The sequence below is a fragment of the Mesoplodon densirostris genome, chromosome 2 (assembly GCF_025265405.1).
Source record: "Mesoplodon densirostris isolate mMesDen1 chromosome 2, mMesDen1 primary haplotype, whole genome shotgun sequence".
NCBI classification, from domain to species: Eukaryota; Metazoa; Chordata; class Mammalia; order Artiodactyla; family Ziphiidae; genus Mesoplodon; species Mesoplodon densirostris.
The window spans coordinates 83,758,955-83,778,971 of NC_082662.1; the positions used below are offsets into that span (position 1 = coordinate 83,758,955).

The 20,017-nt window shown below is 41.7% G+C and overlaps 1 protein-coding gene and 1 pseudogene across 8 annotated transcripts in view; one reads left to right on the forward strand and one right to left on the reverse strand.

The window, feature by feature from the left end:
• EVI5 (ecotropic viral integration site 5) overlaps nucleotides 1–11,647 on the reverse strand; it is a 240,978-nt gene extending 229,331 nt beyond the window's left edge. For 4 of the 8 annotated variants that reach the window (XM_060090126.1, XM_060090124.1, XM_060090125.1 and 1 more), the window contains exon 1: nucleotides 11,339–11,645. The gene's annotated coding sequence lies outside the window, so the exon portion shown is untranslated. Of the gene's footprint in view, nucleotides 1–11,338 lie in introns of all 8 variants that reach the window. The other 4 variants (XM_060090121.1, XM_060090122.1, XM_060090119.1 and 1 more) reach the window with 2 other exon arrangements.
• On the forward strand, nucleotides 4,823–6,638 carry LOC132503297 (small ribosomal subunit protein mS38-like; annotated as a pseudogene).
• Nucleotides 11,648–20,017: the final 8,370 nt, after the last annotated feature.

Here is a 20,017-nt window from a genome sequence, read left to right on the forward strand (position 1 = left end):
TAACTTTCAACATTTGTCTGTTTCTCTAGAAGTTATTACACAAAGTGCAACTATTGGGTCAAATAATAAAAAAAAGTTAACCTCCAGAAAGGCTACACTTATTTTTTACTCACATTAACAACATTCAAGCCCCTCCCTCCTTTCTCAAAGTTCTATTCTTTCAGTTTGTTAAATCACTTCCCTGGTTTCCCTTCTGTGGTGGCTACTCACTCCTTCTGCTCCTTTGCAGACTTCTCTTCATCAGCTCATTTCTTACATGTCAATGGTCCCCAAAATTCCAATTCCATCCTGGGCCTTCTCCTCACTATACACAGTTATTTAATCTACTTCCTTTTACCCCAATTACTACTTACAAACAAAACAGATTTACTTCTCCCTCTTCCCTCTAAAATCTGCTCCTCCACTGTATTCTCTCTGTTAATGACTGGCACACCAATATCCAACAGCCTATGACAGATGCATGGGGATCACCTGACCCCTGCCTTATCCTCACCCCACATACCACAGGCTCCAGAATCTGTAAGAGTCTCTCCCTCCCTATCAATTCCTTAGAACAAGAATACATCAATTTTCAATTGTATTACTTAACTGTGTGTGTTCCCTAACTCAAGTCTCATACCCCACTGTACCAGCACAGTCTTTCTGAAACTCAATTCTGATTTGTCACTCAAGCAGACCTTTCACAGACTGCTGGTTGCAATGTAACATGATATATTCCCTTGGGAAAACTGTTTGGCAATGTCTTCTAAAGTTAAACATACATCTGCTCTATGAACCAGTAAGTCCACCACTAGTTATTTATCCAAGAGAAATGAAAATGTATGTCTATAAGAAGACTAATAGCTATGTGTTCATAACAGCTTTCATAATAGCCTAAAGGGAGAATGGATAAACAAACTGTGTTATTGTTATACAATGTATTACTACACACCAGTTAAAAAGAACTACTGAAAGGAGCATTAACATGGATGAATTTCAAAACATTATGTTGAACAAAAGAAGCCAGCCAGAAAAGAATACACACTTATTCTACTATTCTATTAGGTGAAGTTCAAGAACATGAAAAACGAATCTGTGGTAAAAGATGTCAGAGCAGGAACTGACTAAAGGAACCATGTGGGATTACTGGGGAGGGAGAGATTAACACAGGAGTACACATTCAACAAAACTCATTCAATTGTAGAGTTAAGTTCATTTCACTATATGTAAACTTTACCTCAAAAATTTTAAAGCAAATATTAAAATATAAAACTTTTACTTCACTCAGCATTTTTCCATACTAATTATTTAAAAAGCCTCACACCTGTCAGAATGGCCATCACCAAAAAGTCTACAAATAACATGCTGGAGAGGGTGTGGAGAAAAGAGAACACTCCTATACTGTTGCTGGGAATGTAAATTGGTGCAGCCACTATGGAGAACAGTATGGAGGTTCCTTAAAAAACTGAAATATAATTATCATATGAGGGACTTCCGTGGTGGCACAGTGGTTAACACTCCATGCTCCCTATGCAGAGGGCCCGGGTTCCATCCCTGGTCAGGGAACTAAATCCCATATGCATGCCACAAATAAGAGTTTGCATGCCACAACTAAGGAGCCAGCGAGCTGCAACTAAGAGCCGGCACAACCAAATGAATAAATAAAAATTTAATTTAAAAAAAGAATTACCATATGATCCAGCAATCCCACTTCTGGGCATATATTCAGACAAGACGAAAACTCTAATTTGAAAAGATACATGCACCCCAATGTTCACAGCAGCACTATTTACAATAACCAAGATATGGAAGCAAACTAAATGTCCATCGACAAATGGATGGATAAAGATGTGGTATACACACATACAAAGGAATATTAGCCATAAAAAAGAATAAAATAATTTACAGCAACATGGATGGACTTAGAGATAATCATAATAAGTGAAGTAAAATCAGACAAGGAAAGACAAATATCATATAATATCACTTACATGTGGAATCAAAAAAATGATACAAATGAACTTATTTACAAAACAGAAACAGACTCACAGACATAGAAAACAAACTTATGGTTACCAAAGGGGAAAGGGGTCGGGGGGGGGGAGGGAGTGATAAATAGCAGTTTGGGATTAACAGATACACACTACTATATATAAAACAGATAAACAATAAAGACCTACTGTAGAGCACAGGGGACTATATTCAATATCTTGTAATAACCTATAAAGAAAAAGAATGTGGAAAAGAATAGATTCAGTATAACTGAATCACTTTGCTGTACACCTGAAACTGACACACTGAAAATCAATTATACTTCAATTTAAACAAAAAAAAAAAAAACCTCAAGATTTAAGACAAATTAATCACTTAATAACCCTTTTTTTTTTAATTATCACCTCACTCAGAAACAAGACTATACAGGGAATTCCCTGGTGGTCCAGTGGTTAGGACTCAGTGCTTTCACTGCCAGGGCCAGGTTCAATCCCTGATCAGGGAACTCAGATCCCACAAGCTGAACAGTATGGCCAGAAAAAAAAAAAAGTAAAGAAACAAGACTATACCAAATGTGTGTTCCCCTGGTTTATAAATTTTGTGAAAGCAAAGATTTTTGTCTATGTAGTACTGATCACCGTTGTCTTCCCAGTACCTATCATTATGCTTGACACATAGGAGATGCTATATATGTGTTACCTTTGGTGGTTCTTACTGACAATGTTCATAACTTCATTAAATTTCTAGATCATTTACTGACTCAGTTTTCTGATCTCGTGTGTTATAATGCTTGACAACATTTATAACCTTGTTCATCCAGCAGCAGAAAAGAAGCTTCTCCACGTTATCAAAAAAGCAGCCAAGTTGAGTCTTTAACTTTGTGCTCCTCTCTTACATGTATTTAAATTAAATGTTTAAAGGCATTACACTTTTCATGAGCTTATTCCCTAAGATTCATTCTCAATTTACTTCAAGGTCTACCTTCTCACCAGCAAATTCTGGCTCAGTCTTCTAAGCTATCCTGATTCTGGTATACTTGAAGATATTAAATTTTTCTTCTTTCTCTTATGTATCTCTTTCAAATATCATATTATACAGTGGTTCATTCAAGTGAAACTTTTATCCAGTATCTTTTTTTTCTAATATTTATGTATGTATGTATGTATTTGGCTGTGCCGGGTCTTAGTTGCAGCACGCAGGATCTTCATTGCCATATGCGGGATCTTTAGTTGTGGCATGTAGGATCTAGTTTCCTGACCAGGGATCAAACCCAGGTCCCTGCACTGGGAGCGTGGAGTCTTAACCTCTGGACCACCAGGGAAGTTCCTATCCAGTATCTGTTAACATCGTTCTAACAAATTTACTAGCATAATTTACGAGAATGCTGGATTCTTTTTTTTTTTTTTTTTTGTACGCGGGCCTCTCACTGTTGTGGCCTCTCCCATTGCGGAGCACAGGCTCCGGACACGCAGGCTCAGTGGCCATGGCTCACGGGCTTAGCCGCTCCATGGCATGTGGGATCTTCCCAGACCGGGGCACGAAGCCGTGTCCCCAGCATCGGCAGGTAGACTCTCAACCACTGCGCCACCAGGGAAGCCCTGGATTCATTTTTAACATAGCAAAAGATCTGTATCAGGCCAAATACAACAACTAATCATTTGAATACCAATTCAAAGGTAAGACAAAATCCCCATATTCACTTCCCTATCAGTGCTTACACTTTCTTATGAAAAACAAAAAGAGCAATGATCCATAATAAAACCATTCTGCTCCTATCTCTATCAAGGTTCCTTCCAAGAACACAGGAGCTAGCAGTTCCTTAAGGAGAGAGCCCTAATCATGAACCCAAGACACTGAATAGCAAAACCAACAATGAAGACCCAGATAATAGCCAGTTTAACCAGCTTTAGGGAACATTTTTCAAAGTACAATTGTGAGCGTTGGATTAGTACAAAGAACAATTAACAAGCACTAAACCCACATTGTCTGGCCACTTAAACAATAAACTGCCAACAGCACAGGCAGGGAATGCTCTCATGAAGTACAGAGACAGTAATAAACATCTGGAAATGGCAACAAATAAACACACCAGGCAACTTAGAATTAGGAGAAATTGGATGACCCTTTCTGAGCAAACATATGAGGCCACAGTCAACAGCTTCTAGCCACAGAACACACATTAATTAACCTACATGTTTCCAATGAGGAAGGACTACCATACCGCCAAAACAGATAGTAATAACTGCCAATGTTATCTTTAATTGATAGCTTGAATTTTATATGCAAACATATAAAGCTGTGTGCAGTGATAAGCAGACTTTTATATAACTTGTCCAAAATTAATTTGAAGAGCAACAAAGGGCTGACAGCTTTTTGTTTTGCTAAATAAGGGCATTACAGAAAATAACAAACAAAAAAACCCACTCACTATCTAGCATAAATTTCAAATGTAAAAGGATACTGTAACACAGAAAAGGATGGACACAATTTAAAGGTAAACACATAAAATTTTATAAATTTAGCCTAAGAGAAAATAAATTATATTGAGAATAATATTTTCATTTCATCATGAACTTTATGATAAAAAACTCTTATCTCAAAGAGCATTTGGAAACATACTTAGTGTTTTAAAGAAAAAAGGAGTGCAAAGCATAACAAAGTTATCAGAGGAGCTTAACAGAGAGGCTTTAATGGGTGGTTCTAATTAATTTACCAGTTTACGTTAACTGTAAGATTTCTACAACTTTAGCAATACTTTTCAATTTTTTCTGGAATATAATCTGTTTCTCAAAACAAAAAATACTGGGCAGCAGAATCGTCAGTCTCCCAGCGGTGTCTGGGTAGGGTCAGCATGAGGCCGCGGGCTCCAGGGACAGTGGAAGCGGCTGCTGCCGGCTGGGCTGGGGACCTGGGACTTGAGAGTCCACACCACCCACTCAGTGGGCACTTCGGGGTGAAGCTGAGGCTCACAGAGGCTCTGCTGAGCACCTGGGGCTGCCGCCACACACAGACCTTGTTCCTGGTGTGCCTCACTTCCCAGCTGCTCAGGGCTGCTCCCAGGTAGGCTGCAGTGGGTCCTGGACTGTCTCAGGGGTGCTGGGCAGGCATGCCTGCAGGCCTCGCTACAGCACGCAACCAACAGGCCCAAGTGGCGTTGCCTCCCTCCGTGGCAGACAGGTCCATCTGGAGATTGCGGAGATGCTGCTCTTCAGGAATATATCCATCAGCCCCCTGGAGAGCTGGTTGACCTAGAGAGCTGGCTACCTCCTGCCCAGACTGGACGCGGGGGTCCCAGGGACTGTGTATCCAGCCCAACTCTGAGTGTCCGCCCAGCCAGGTGGGGGAAGGGGTCGAGCAGTGGGGTAAGGAGGTCTGGGATGCACCCCAGATGCAGTGCAAAAACACACTCAAGATCTGCCGGCATGGGTTTCCCTGGTGGCACAGTGCTTGAGAGTCCCCCTGCCGATGCAGGGGACACAGGCTCGTGCCCCGGTCCGGGAAGATCCCACATGCCGCGGAGCGGCTGGGCCCGTGAGCCATGGCCGCTGAGCCTGTGTGTGCGGAGCCTGTGCTCCGCGACGGGAGAGGCCACAACAGTGAGAGGCAAGGAAAATAAATAAATAAACTAAACTAAATAAATAAATAAATGATGTTAAAAAAAAAAAAAATCTGCCGGCACAAGATGAATCATCTCAAGTACCGCAAGGTGGTCAAGAGGACCCAGTACCTACTGCGGAAAGTCAAGGAAGGACGCCTGAAACGGCAGCAAATCAAGTTCAAGAGAGACCTGAAGCGCATCTGGTGGAAGGCGGGCCTGAAGGAAACCCCCACAGGTTGGCAGACCCCCAAGATCTACCTGAGGGGCAAATGCATCTCCTATCTCTCTCCCGTACCCCTATTACTGCTGATGACCTGTTGTAATAAGTATTCAGAGAACTTAGCTAAAAACAAAAAACAAAAAAACAAAACATTCTGAGTATTACCTCCCCCCATGACAGTAGCTGGATTTAAGAATTATTGATTAAAATAACAAAACCACCACAACTTTTTGATAATTTCTGTATGTTACAAATATGCAAGATCTATTATTTGTTCTTTCAATATTAAATGTTTAACGCACATACTGATTTCCAGACCCACTGCAGAGATCCACAGCCCACTCTTTCTCCAGTCATTTCTGTCTTTATAGCGAGTTTCCCACTACAGAAAGTATCAAATAGCTCACTAAGCTGGCTTATCTTTAAAATCATTTCCAATCCTGAGATTATAAGATTCTGGGACAATGTAAACTTCTCAAAAGAATTTAGAGATTTCTAGAGAAATTACAGTTTGATCCAATATTTAAGTGCTCTCCCTCCTAACATTCTATGTAGATAACGGTAAAGAAATTTTAAAAGCTACAAGCCCACAGGGAGGAGAAAACAGTGGTGGGCAGATGGCAGCACATTTCTGTATGATGAATGGAAAGCAGATGAGGAACTTGCATGTTAAGACTGCAGACTGAACCCACACATCTAATTTTGCTCCCTCCCAAAACCCTACTAAAACAAGATAAAGAAAATGTTGCTGTTGTTTTGTTCTGTTTTTAGGACACAAAGCATAAGGATCGAGAGAATGGAAGAAACAACAGCAACAAAATTTTGGAAGCTGGAAAGATGGATGAGTGATAACTGATTTGGTCAAAGACAAATTATAAGACAGCAGTGCTGACAACTAAGAACAAACCCACTTTACGCTACAGAATCCTCAAAGGGTTCAGGAACTGCCAGAACACAGAGGGGGAAGGGAGACTAAAGAAAGAAAGGATCAGGTGAAAGCTGTCGGAACAGTTAGAAACCTAGAGCCCATGCCTCTCCCGGGTTGCTGACTGACCCAACCTCAATCAGGCAGCAGGTTAGAGATTTATTCTCTAAAAAGGGTAAATCACACATGGTGGAAGATAAAGGTATCCTAACAAAAAGAGGCAAATTATATGTCCCTTCATATTAAATGCTCTATGGCTCATTATCCAGCCCTCTTTTCCTGAGTTCCCAGACCACCGGCAACTAGACCTCTGGCCTCCAAGCAGAAAACTGGGATACTCTCTGGGAAATCTGACCAGGCCAAACAGAAAGACAGACACTGGAGAGAGCCTCAAACAGCCCACCCAAACCGATGATTTCAATCCTGACCACACACTGGAATCACCTGGGCAACTTTAGAAAATACTGGTGCTAATCTATGCAGACAGAAATCAGAATAGTGGTTGCCTCTAGGCAAGGAGTGGGGAAGATAGAAGGGATATGAAGGAATTTTTTAGGGGTTTCACTATGCTCTGTACCTTGTGTTCATTACACAGGTGTACACACAGCAAAATCATCAAACTATACACTTAAAATCTATATATTTTACTGTGTGCAATCACACTTAAATTTTAAAAAAATACTGTTACCTGATGTATTTGGTCCCTCAGTCACAAGCAAACAACCAAGGAGGATTATCAGAGCTCTGAAGAGGGCCTCTACTGCTGAGACTATACCAAACAGAAAAAAAGTAACTTGGAGGAAACAAGCTATGCAAGGAAAAAGAAAGCTTAAAGAAACTGTATTTAACAATCTCAGGTAGGTAAGAGAGATATGGCATCTATGAAACAAGAAAAGAGACTTTTTCTTGTTTCATAGATGCCATAAGTAACTGAGGAATAAGTAACTGAGTAGAGGATGGGAAGCTAAGCCTACAGGCCTGCACAAGGGAATATGGTCAACGGGCTGATGTGCCTTGCTCACAAAGCCCCAGAAAGGCTCAGCCCTTGAGAGTCTCGAGGGATATAGTCAGTGGGGAAGAAGTATGGGGCTGAAGAGCAGGTTAGTGGTTTAAAGTCTGGTAAAAAAAAAGTTTGTACATGAACCTCCAGTTTCCCTTCTCCACTATTCACATCCTCTCATAAATTTATTCTCTGGAAACAGTGACTTGGAGAGACTCCAGACTCAAGAAGAGTGGAGCAAGGCTCAAGGCTGAAAGCCAAGGAATAAAGCAGAAGTATGCGCGGTAATACCAGCCCTCACCCACAGCCCAATTCCTCCCTGCCGATATCAGAAAACCGGGAGCCAGGCACAGTACGTGCCCCACACTTGAATTTAAATGCCCCTTTTGCATTCAGCCAAACCAATTTTCATCACAGCACTTCTAGTGGAGGATAAAGGTCTTCTGAATTTCTACAACTCCTCTTAGACTCTCAACTTCTTAAAGGCAGGGGCAGCATCTTAATCAGCTTCATATCCCCAGAGCCTAACACAGTTACACTCTATGTTAAACACTCTATAAATCTTTAATTGGTCCCAGACACTGGAGATAACATGCAAGAAGAGATTTAAAAACCTTGGAAAACTAGAGCATACAAGGTGTAATTTGGACTAGGTCTTGAAGGGACATTAAAGATTTAGGATTTATTGATGAAATGACGTCTGGGATTTGTTTTAAAATAATCCCAGAGCCACCCTCCCCACCCCCCAAAATCAACTGTATTTCTATATACTGGCCACAAATGTTTGAAAATATCACTTACAATAGTATTTTAAAAATCAAATACCTAAGAATAAATAAGATGTGGGACTTTCTTGGTGGCACAGTGCTTAAGAATCCGCCTGCCAATGCAGGGGAAACGGGTTCGAGCCCTGGTCCGGGAAGATCCCTCATGCCGCAGAACAACTAAGCCCGTGCGCCACAACTACTGAGCCTGCGTTCTAGAGCCCATGAGCCACAACTACTGAGCCCGCACGCCTAGAGCCTGTGCTCCGCAACAAGAGACGCCACCGCAATGAGAAGACTGCACACCACAACACAGAGTAGCCCCCACTTGTGGCAACTAGAGAAAGCCCATATGCAGCAATGAAGACCCAATGCAGCCAAAAATAAATAAATAAATTTTTAAAAAGATGTGGAAAACTTTTATACAGAAAACTACAAAATATTAAAGAAATTTTAAAAGACATAAATAAGTGGAGAAATATACCATGTTCATAAACTGGAAAACTCAATATTGTTAAGATATCAATTCTCTATTTCCAAAATTTGTAGCAATGGACAAGATTCTGAAATTTATGTGGAAACTCTAAGAACCAAGAACTGCCCAGACAATCTTAAAGAACAAAATAGGAACAACCATTGGGACTTCCCTGGTGGTCAAGTGGTTAAGAATCCACCTTCCGATGCAGGGGATGCGGGTTCGATCCCTGATCGGGGAACTAAGATCCCACATGGCCACAGGGCAACTAAACCCACGCACCACACCTAGAGAGAAGCCCACAGCGAGGAGCCAGCACGCGGAAACTAACACCCAGCATAACCAAAAAACAAAAACAAAAAATAAGAACAACAGATATCAGAGCTTATTATAAAGTTACATCAGTTGATAGAGATATTGGTGCAAGGATAACAAATAGACTAATGAAACAGAATATTGTCCAGAAACAGATCCACACATATACAGTCACCTGATTTATGAAAAAGTGTCACACAGTGCAGAAGCGCAAGGATGGTATATTCAGTAAATGGTGCTGGGTCAAATAGATACCCACATGGTATAAAGTGAATCTGGACCCCTACAATCCATCTGGAATTTACTGTAAATTGTACATCTTAAATACGAAAAGTAAAACAAAATAAAACTTCTGTACGGTAACATGGGGAAATATCTCCATATTCTTAGGCTAGGCAAAGATTTCTTAAATAGGGCACAAAAAGCAGTAATCATAAAGCGAAGGATTAAGTATATTTCATTAAAATTAACAATTTCCATTCATCAAAAAAAAGGCCTTAAAAGAGTGAAAAGGCAACATACAGAGTAGAAAAAGATTAAGTCCAGAAAGGACTCATGGAAGATAGATGTGTATACACACACACACACACATACACACACAGAACTCATATCCAGAATAAAGAATTACAGACCAATTAAAAAAAATAAGTGAGACTTAACAGGCACTTCACAAAAGATGACATATAAATGGCCAACAAAAGATACCCAACCACAATCATCATTAAAATGTAAATAAGACCACACATATATTACTACACTTTTACCAAAATAGCAAAAATTTTTAAAACTGACAAGCATTAGCAAGGATATGAGGTAAATGGAATACCATTCCCTGATAATTGGTAGAACACTTTGGGAAAATGTTCAACTGTATCTAATGCTAAAGTTTTATCATTTACATACTTCATAAACCAAGAGTTCCACTCCTAGATATAAACCTCAACCTAGCAATGTTCTGTTTCTTCATCTGTGATAGTATACTTAGTAAAAATTCTTTACCTGCATACTCAAGATTGTGCACTTTTTAAAATATATCATACTACAATAAGTTTTCTAAGATTTCTTTGACACAAATTTCTCAGAGACATTAACACTAGCATTTTAGAATAGAAAAGGAGCTTCTGGTAAACAGCCGAAAGTTTATTAATAACATTTTTAAAAAACAAAACAAAAAAGCTGCTAACACATTTCAACCCAGAACAAAGGTAAAAACTATGAACAGATAACTTTTCTTGATCTTCACGAAGTACCGGATTTCTTTCAGCAATAAAAGGAGTCTGTTATTCTAGGAGTCTGTTATCCTACACTGTAACCCAAAGAAATCTCTGCAAGAAAATGCTACTTTTTGAAATCACCTCTAACAACAACAGATAGGAAAGTGAAGAAACCATTCCAAAAGTTTTGGTTAACTCTTCGGTGAGAGAATGCCAGGTGAGTTGATCTGCGTAGCCCAAAAGACAAAAATAAAGCCACAAAGAAATCACAGCAACTCTAAAGCAAACACCAACACCACAATCCAACCTACCGGAAATTCTGTGGTTAATTTGAGGCTTGCCCCGCTAGTCATAAGGTGATTCAGTGATGGCTACAAACTCTCCGCAAGTGCATCCTTGGGCGTCATCTAGCACACCTGGCTCGCCCATCACCTGCCTGGAGACACGGCCTTGCGCAGAATCCCAGAGGCCAAATAAAGACGCCAACTTTGCAAGAGGCGCGGACGGTCTCGCCCCGTCAGGTCACCGAGAAGGAACAGACTCCTGGCCTCGAGGGCGGGGGGTGAAGAGTAAGTATTCCCCCACAGGATTTACGAGGAAGCGCTCCCGAAGCTGCCTAGTCCCTCCACCACCCCGGGACTCCACTGGAAGTCCCGCGGGCGAGTTTCTTCCCCAGCGCCCACGGCAGGAGGGTCGCGGCGACCACAGGGAACTTAGGCCCCGGGGGGCCGGGCGCGCCCGCCCCGCTCGCGCCGCAAGTTTGGTTGGCGGCCCCCACTCGCCGCGCCTCGGCCCGGCTGTGCGCCCCGCGGAACCCGGGCTCGCGGCCCGCCCGGCCTGGCGCGGCGCCCCTCACCTTGGAAACGTTGGGTGGACTCCGCCGTAAACATTAACTTCCCATCCAGCCGGCAGCCGCGCCGCCGCGTCTCAGCGCCTCGGCCTCTCTACCGGCTCCGCCGGCCGCCGTCCGCGCCCCCTCTTGAGCGCCGCGCTCACTCAGGAGCTCGGGGCCGCCTCAGACGCTGACCCACTCCGCCCTCGCCGCCGCGGTTTCAACTACCACTCAACCCCTACTGTGCCCGCCACCGGCTCCTCCCGGGTCCGGCCCGGCCGCGTCAGGAAGGCTCAAGGCGCAGGCGCGGCAGGGTCTTAAAGAGACCGGGCCGCCCTACTGCATAATGGGTTCGACCAGGTTAGGGGACGGGTGGGCCGGCTGAGAAAAGGAGAAGCCGAAGGGATTGGACCGTGGGGAACGGAGGCGGGGAACTCCCGCTTGTTCCTCCGCCTCTCTTTCAAAGCTCCAGCGGTCGGACCCACAAATTGCTGACTTCCCCAGTCTCTGGAACCGCCCCTTGCCTGTAAGAGCTGCACCAGACCCTCCCCCCGCCCCGAAGCGACCCCGCGCTTAAGGCTGCGGGCCTCGCATTGCTGCACTGCTTATGCGCATGTCTCCAGGTCGCGGCCAGGGGATGCAGACGCTCAAGCTTCGAAAGGCCGTCCGTGCTTCCCCGAGAGGTGACCTGGTCACTCTCAAAAACAATAATTAACGTGTAAATGGCACTTGTGATTGCAAATCACTCTACCATCAGTCGTCTCGACACATTGGATTTATACGGAGTCCGGCAGAGACATGGGCACAAATATGTGAGGTCCAGCCGGGCAGTCATCCAATATCAACGAAGAAATTCTTAGAAGGAAAGTACTTAAGAACAGAAACAACCTACTAATTCCAGTCTAATCCCAGGAAAAACAGGCAAAAAATAACAATAATAATAACAAAGGCAATGTAAATTACTTTCATTATACATTTAGAAGTGACAAAATGATAGTAATTAGCACAAAAAAATGCCTAGAAATTAGATAGCCCTGGTTATTTCCTAATTTAAATTTATAATCTCCAGAAGAGGTTCCACTGTAATAAGCATTTCAGAAAAAGAAAAATTCTCAATTTTTTTAAAAAACAAGATTAAGAAATACCAGAAAATAGGAAGTAGAGCCATGCTTTCCACCCAACTAAAAACTTGAAATTGCATCTGAGGCAAAATTTTGCATAACTTCAGATTATGCCATTATTTAAAGTAATTTCAACTAACAGTTTCATTGCAACTGAATCCATCTTGTATAGAAAGCTGAGACATTTTGTTAATCTACCTTTCCTTCTTATATTCCATCTATCAGCAAATTCTATAGATTTTACATCCCAAAATTTCCTTGAATCTGTCCTCTACCATCACCACCTTAGTCCAAACTCCCTTTGTCTGGGAGGGCCAGAGGCCTGGGAGGGCTACAAATTTAGTCTCTAATTGGTTTACCCTCATGCCCTCTAGCCCCTCTCTAATCTCTTCTCCACACAACTGGCTGTGTGATCTTTTATCTTCCCAGCATGTACCACTTCAATAGCCTCCCACTTCCTTAGACAAAACCTCTTTAACCTGCATGGTCTGGTGGCCTGCCCACCTCTCCACCTCTTCTCACTGCTCAGACCACATTCCATCCTATCTCTGTTCCAGCCAGACTGGCCTCTTCCAATTCCTCAGTTTTCTCCCTCCACAGACCTGCATATGCTTTGCTTTGTGCCTGGAAGGCTCTTCCAATCCTCATCCTTCTGACCACACCTCTAGTCTCTACTTCTGAGAAGCACCTTCACACTTCCCTATCTTGGTCCATTCCTATCACATGACACTGAAACTGTAATTATATGATAATTTTGGTGAATTTTTGTTTCCCCCCCCACAATGGACTAATTACATCACTAAGGCCAGGAGCTTGGTTCTCTTTGGTTCATGGTTGTATTTCCATATTTGTTCAATATTTGTTTGTTTCATCAATAAATGAGAATCATAGAATGCCAGAACTTGAACTAGGTATGGCTTGAAGGTTACCTAAGTCATAGATAGGTAAAGTGTCACAATCTGACATTCGGAATCAGAGTCTAAAAAGAACTCCAGTTATTTTTAAACTGATTTTATATCGTTTTAGCTGGGCTGTCAGAAGATCCTTTGGGTAACCTTTAAAACTGAGTTCTCAAAGTACCTGTGTAAAGCCCTGAATTAATGATAGCTATGGGATGGGCCCACATGAACCTAATAATAATTTTTGCTTCAAGGGAAGAAGATTGAATGATTGGGAGTCAGGGCTGGGAAGGAGACTTGCCTGCCTGCCCTTTTGTGTACCTTCTTAACTTAAAGCCATGTGAATATATTACCTATTTGAAAATAAATGACACAAAAGAGTGCATACTCTATGATTCTATTTCTTTGAAATTCTACGAAAAAAATTGTAACTGGCTGCCTCTGGCAGGAAATTGACTGAGAAGGTGTATGAGAGAAATTTCTGGGTCATAAAACCCTCCCACACTTGAGCTAGGCTGGGACCTGGGACCCTCTACTAAAGTGCTTGCACCTGCACAAATGTTTCCTTGAGCAACAGAATACAAAGAAACTATAAGGGACTAAAAATAACTGTGCACATGTGCAGTTGGGGCAGTTATGAACAATAAGATACAAAAAGGCCACAAACAAACTGCTGTTTCTGAGATGCCAGGAGCAAAAGCAGGGTACTATGCAGGACCCCTGCACATAGCACCACCAAGGGGGTGGACAGACCATCTAAGCTATGCCTCCTGCCCAAGGGAACCAGCTTGCCCCCTGACCCCTAGGAGTGAGTAAGAGCACCTGTTACTTGTTTTTGCTCCCTCATGCTGCACCAGGAGCCCCAGTAACTTGCCTGAATTTCTTGTCTGCCCTCTTATCAATTTCTATTGATTAGAGAGTCCAAGTACTCAAATCAGTAGCATGCTATTGGTGGGAATGTAAATTGGTTCAGCCACTATGGAAAATCGTTGGAGATTCCTCAAAAAACTGAAAATAGAACTACATACAATCTAGCAATTTCACTTCTGGGTATTTATCTGAAGAAAATGAAAACACTAATTTTAAAAGATATGTGGGGCTTCCCTGGTGGCACAGTTGTTGAGAGTCCGCCTGCCGATGCAGGGGACACGGGTTCATGCCCCGGTCCGGGAAGATCCCACATGCCTCAGAGTGGCTGGGCCCGTGAGCCATGGCTGCTGAGCCTGCACGTCTGGAGCTTGTGCTCCGCAGCGGGAGAGGCCACAACAGTGAAAGGCCCGCATACGGCAAAAAATAAAAATAAAAAATAAAATAAAATAAAAAATAAAAATAAAAGATATGTGCAGGGAATTCCCTGGCAGTCCAGTGGTTAGGACTTCATGCTTCCACCACAGGGGGGCATGGGTTCGATCCCTGGTCGGGGAGCTAAGATCCTGCAAGCCTTGTGGCACGGCCAAAAAAAAGGTAAAAAAGATATGTGTACCCCAAAGTTCACTGCAGGATTATTTATAATAGTCAAGATACGGAAGCAACCTAAGAGTTCATCAGAAGGTGAATAGATAAAGATATGGTGTATATATACACAATGGAATGTTAGCCATAAAAAAGAATGAAATCTTGCCATTTGCAACAACATGGAAGTACCTAGAGGGTATGTATGCTAAATAAAAAAAGTCAGGCAGGGGCTTCCCTGGTGGCGCAGTGGTTGAGAGTCCGCCTGCTGACGCAGGGGACACGGGTTCGTGCCCCGGTCCGGGAAGATCCCACATGCCGCGGAGCAGCTGGGCCCGTGAGCCATGGCCGCTAAGCCTGCGCATCCAGAGCCTGTGCTCCGCAACGGGAGAGGCCACAACAGTGAGAGGCCCGCATACCGCAAAAAAAAAAAAAAAAGTCAGGCAGAGAAAAACAAATATCATATGTTTTCTCTTACATGGGGACTCTGAAAAACAAAACAAACAAATAACAAAATAGAAACAGACTCAAAGATACAGAGAACAAACTGCTGGTCACCAAGGGGGTGGAGGATTGGGTAAAATAGGTTAAGGGGATTAAGAGGTACAAATGTCCAGTTATAAAATAGATAAGTCATGGGAATATAATATAGAGAATATAGTCAATAATGTTGTGATAACTTTGGTGACAGACTGTAACTAGACTTATCGTGGTGATCATTTCATAACGTATAAAAATATCAAATCGCTATGCTGTACACCTGAAACTAATATAATATCCTGAGTCAATTATACTTCATTTTAAAACAAATAAGCTAACACGGTTGAGCACTCTCTGTGTGTGAGTATTGGCTAAGGGCTATACATACATTGTTTCTTTTAAGCCTCATACTATCCTCATGAGGCAGATATCATTATAACCCCCTTGCATATGAGAAAATTGACACTTAGTAAATACCATGCAACTTGCCCCTATTTATACAAATGGAAAATGGTGGGGCAGGGCTTTGAAGCCAGTCCGTCTAATGTCAGAAGTGGTTTATATTACTTACCCACTAGATCAAGAACTTTGCAATGACTGAAATCATATTTTGTCTTAGACTATTCAGTTGCCCCAGCACTTTGCATAGTAGCTGTTCAATGTATTTTGAATGAATGATAAAGAACAAGCTTGGTGTTAATTTTATTGGTACAAATTACACATTTTTAATTGGTACAAATTGTACATATATATATATAAAATATTCTAAATAATCCAAATAATCAGTACCATTGTGCTAAGAGCTTGAGATGTACTATCTCTAATGAGATCATGGGCCTGAGGAGAGAAGCTTCTACCATTAGCTCTGACTTTCCAATTTATGTGATGAAAGTTTGCACCTTTCTTTTACTGAAAAATTAAAATTAATTTTTTTATTTTTAATAAATAAAATTTGTATAAATAAATAATAAAATTAACATTAAAGCTAATTCTAACTAGAGAAATAGCTAATTCTAACCTCTCCCAAGTGCTTGAGCACTTGCATAAGTGAAATCCCACTGTGTGAATTCCACACCAACACCGCCTCTCCTCCAGCTTTCTGCCCTCGGCTGTTCACACTCTGAAACTAGAGTAGAAGATAGAGGAAGTATGGGGGCAGTAGGCAGGGGCACCCTCCTCAGAGACAGTTGAGTATGAGGCAAATTCAGTTAGCAATTCAAGGTTCCCTATGTTCTAATACCACACACCCTTATCATTGATTTGTTTCACTGTCCAGGAGGGGAACAGAAGGAGGGTCTGAGCTCTAATCCCCTCTAAACCAGGCAAGGGTTAAATATCAGAACACAGTGCTCTCAACTGCCAAAAGTGTTTTATAAGTCAGCCATGTGAGCCTCATTGCTCACAGAAAGGAAAGGCAAGGGAGGCATTCCCCTGAGAGGCAAAAACTACCCAGAGTACAGAAAAGGAACTCACCAGTGGAGTGAAACTCACTGCCCACCGTCACTTTGAGCAGCTGGCATCTGGAGCTTCCAGAGAGAACCAGGGCATCTCAGTTACATTCTAGGATTGCACTGTCTAATACATCAGCCACTGGCCACATGTGACTATTTACATTTAAATTTAAATTAAAATTTCAGTTTCTCAGTCATGCTCACACCTTTCAAGTGCTTAATAATAGCCACATGTGGCTGCTTGTTACTAGGGCAGCACACATAGACCATTTCCATCCATCAGAAAGTTCTCTTGGCAGAACTATTCTAGAAAAAGGAGGAACAACACTCCATTGTGACCTCCAGCTAATATTCAGATTTTTTTTGCTTTGAAAACTGAAGGCTCACAATGAAACAGTGAAAACCTATTTCACTCGGCTCAATGCTTTCCACAGCACAAATCCAAAAGGCACTCAAGTGCAAAAACTGTGGCCTCTCCTTATACCGAGTTTATAAGAATGGCTTTAACCACACCACTTCACCTCTACTGCATTCTGTTGTTTGCAAGACACATTCTCTTAGGAAAGAACATTGTTTGTTAAGAGGAACACAACTCTATTGCCATCTCTTGGTGTTTGTGCACAGGTAGGGACAATATCTGCCACAGTTGTGGTAAAGAACCTGCCCTCAGGCTCTAGAGGTTGGACATCATTTCTACATGTGATATCAGACATTCACATTATCAACCCAACAACAGGTTTTGAAATTGTGCCACCAAAATGGGACATCAGTAGAGTGCTAATTTACACCTCACCCACCAGAGGAGAAGTCTATTCTTTTCTTGACTGTCTGAAATATCTGTTTTACCGCAAGACAAAATTTAGTGCAACTATAGTAGCAATTCTAATCTATCCAATTATCTGGGAACTAGTAACCTCCAAATTAATGCATGTGACTAGATTGTGACCTAAAATTTCAAGTGTGCTTGCCAAAAGTGTGTTTAACCTCACTGAGCTCCAATCTTCTCATCTATAAACTAGAGATAATAAAAGTATCTATGTAAGTGTTGAATTAAATGAAATAATATATGCAAGGCACAGAATAAGCATTCAATGAATGGTAATTGCTATTATCGAAAGCCACAAAGCACCAACACGCAAAAAAATTTTAAATAGATTTTAAAGACTCTTAAGTAGAAAAATCCTGACTCTACCACCTGCTAATTGTTTGGCCTTTGACCTCTGTAAGCTTCAGTTTCTTCATCAGACAAATAAGGATAAGAGTTACCAACAATAGATGTGTTATTTCATGTGAAAATTGTCTAATAACAGTAAAGTACAAACTTTAGCTAATGTTAATTAGTACTCTGTCCCCACCTCTATCAAAAAGGAAATTAGGAAACTACATTAGGAAGGTGTTACTTTATGGTAAAATTAATTTAGCTTTTATTATGTCCTGTGCTCCTAAACAGGACTGGGAAGCAACCACTGCTGAAGTCATCACTGAAAAGCCATACAGCCATCAACATTAGGACCAAATGCTAGTAACCAGCATTTTCCTCAGCTAATCTTTTTCTCCACCTGAGAAATTTGAAACCCATACAGACACATTGTCTCCTCTGAGAAAGCACATTCAAAAAAGATAACCAGCAGCCAATTGCAGCAAGGAGAGAAATGGTATTGAATTACAAAAGGCACTTACTAAAATAATCTTTCTTACAGGTGTGGAATTAAACCTAACACTTCATAAATCTTTGTTCCTCACTCAAATGGCCGCAATACAATGAGATAACATTCTCAAAATAAAACTGAAATGTTCACAGCTGTTCCTGTGATTTGAAGATTAAGGAAGGTATATTAACCCTAACTCAGTAACAAAATATCTTCTGCACAGTAACTACATTTTTATAAGTTTTAATATAAAATCGAACATTGTTAGACATTTACTGGTTTCCTGTTAGGGTTTCTAAAGGCAGAAGTCATTTTGGTGGTAACCATGATAAGCAAAGAGAGGGAGACTGGGGATTTGAATTGAATGTATAGCTGACTCATAGGGAGTGTTTACAAGACATTGCCACTGGGATCCACCCATTTAATACCCTTTCAGTTCCACCCTATACATTTGCTAGGTAGTATCCTTAGGGGAAGCTGAGAATGTGGAGGACTAGGAATGCAATAACAAAGCTTTCTGGGGCTTCCCTGGTGGCACAGTGGTTGAGAGTCCACCTGCCGATGCAGGGGACACGGATTCGTGCCCCGGTCCGGGAAGATCCCACATGCCAAGGAGTGGCTGGGCCCGTGAGCCATGGCTGCTGCTGCGCATCCGGAGCCTGCGTGTCCAGAGCCTGTGCTCCGCAATGGGAGAGGCCACAACAGTGAGAGGCCCTCATACCGCAAAACAACAACAACAACAACAACAACAACAGAGCTTTCTGGGCATGAGTGCTAATTGACTTTGTTTTTCTTCCACCTTTCCTTCTTTTCTTCCTCCATCACTCTCTTTTCTTTCTTTCACTTTCCTTCCTCCAACGAATTGATTTGTCTCAGAATGACAATTGTATACTAATTGTTACTGTGCTCGGGGTGCCGAGTCTGAGGCATTGGTTAGAAGCTTCTATATATTAGGTGGTTTCAGCACTTGAATTTGACATTAGACAAAATTACTAACTTGGTAGAACTTATTCTTTTGGGTTTTTTTTTTTAACTCTTTAACTGAGGTTTTGGAATACTGCAGGCTTTTGTGTTCTATTAATGGCTATTGCATTTGTGTTATTCAGGACTATTAATTGAGAGTTTCTATGAAATACAAAGGCAAGTGATACACCTTGTGAGAGATATCTAAATGGAGATATTCCATTCTCCATGAGCTGGGCTATGGAAGCACTTTTTATCTATCATCTAACTTAATCGTCACCATAACCCTATTATTGTCCTCATTTACAAGTGAACCCAAGCAAATCACTAAGAATGCTTCATTTATTTATTCATTCAGTCATTTATTCATAAAGGTATTAAGGACATACAATTGTGTCAGGCACTTTCCTAACAGGAAGGATAATAACTAACATTCTCAACTCCTGCAACATGTCAGCAATAATATAATGTGCTTCCAAATGAGGCAGCCATCATTAGACCCATTTAAAAGTTGAGGAAGCTATGGCTGGTCCAAAGTCACAGTGACAGAAAAATGAAAAGCAAAAATACAAGCATTACTCTGCCTTCACTACAAAACCTGTGTCGTCTGGAGTTACAAAATGTAGTACCTGTGTTCAGACTTTAGTTAAGAACGTATGGTCTGGAGTAGAAGACAGACATGTGAACA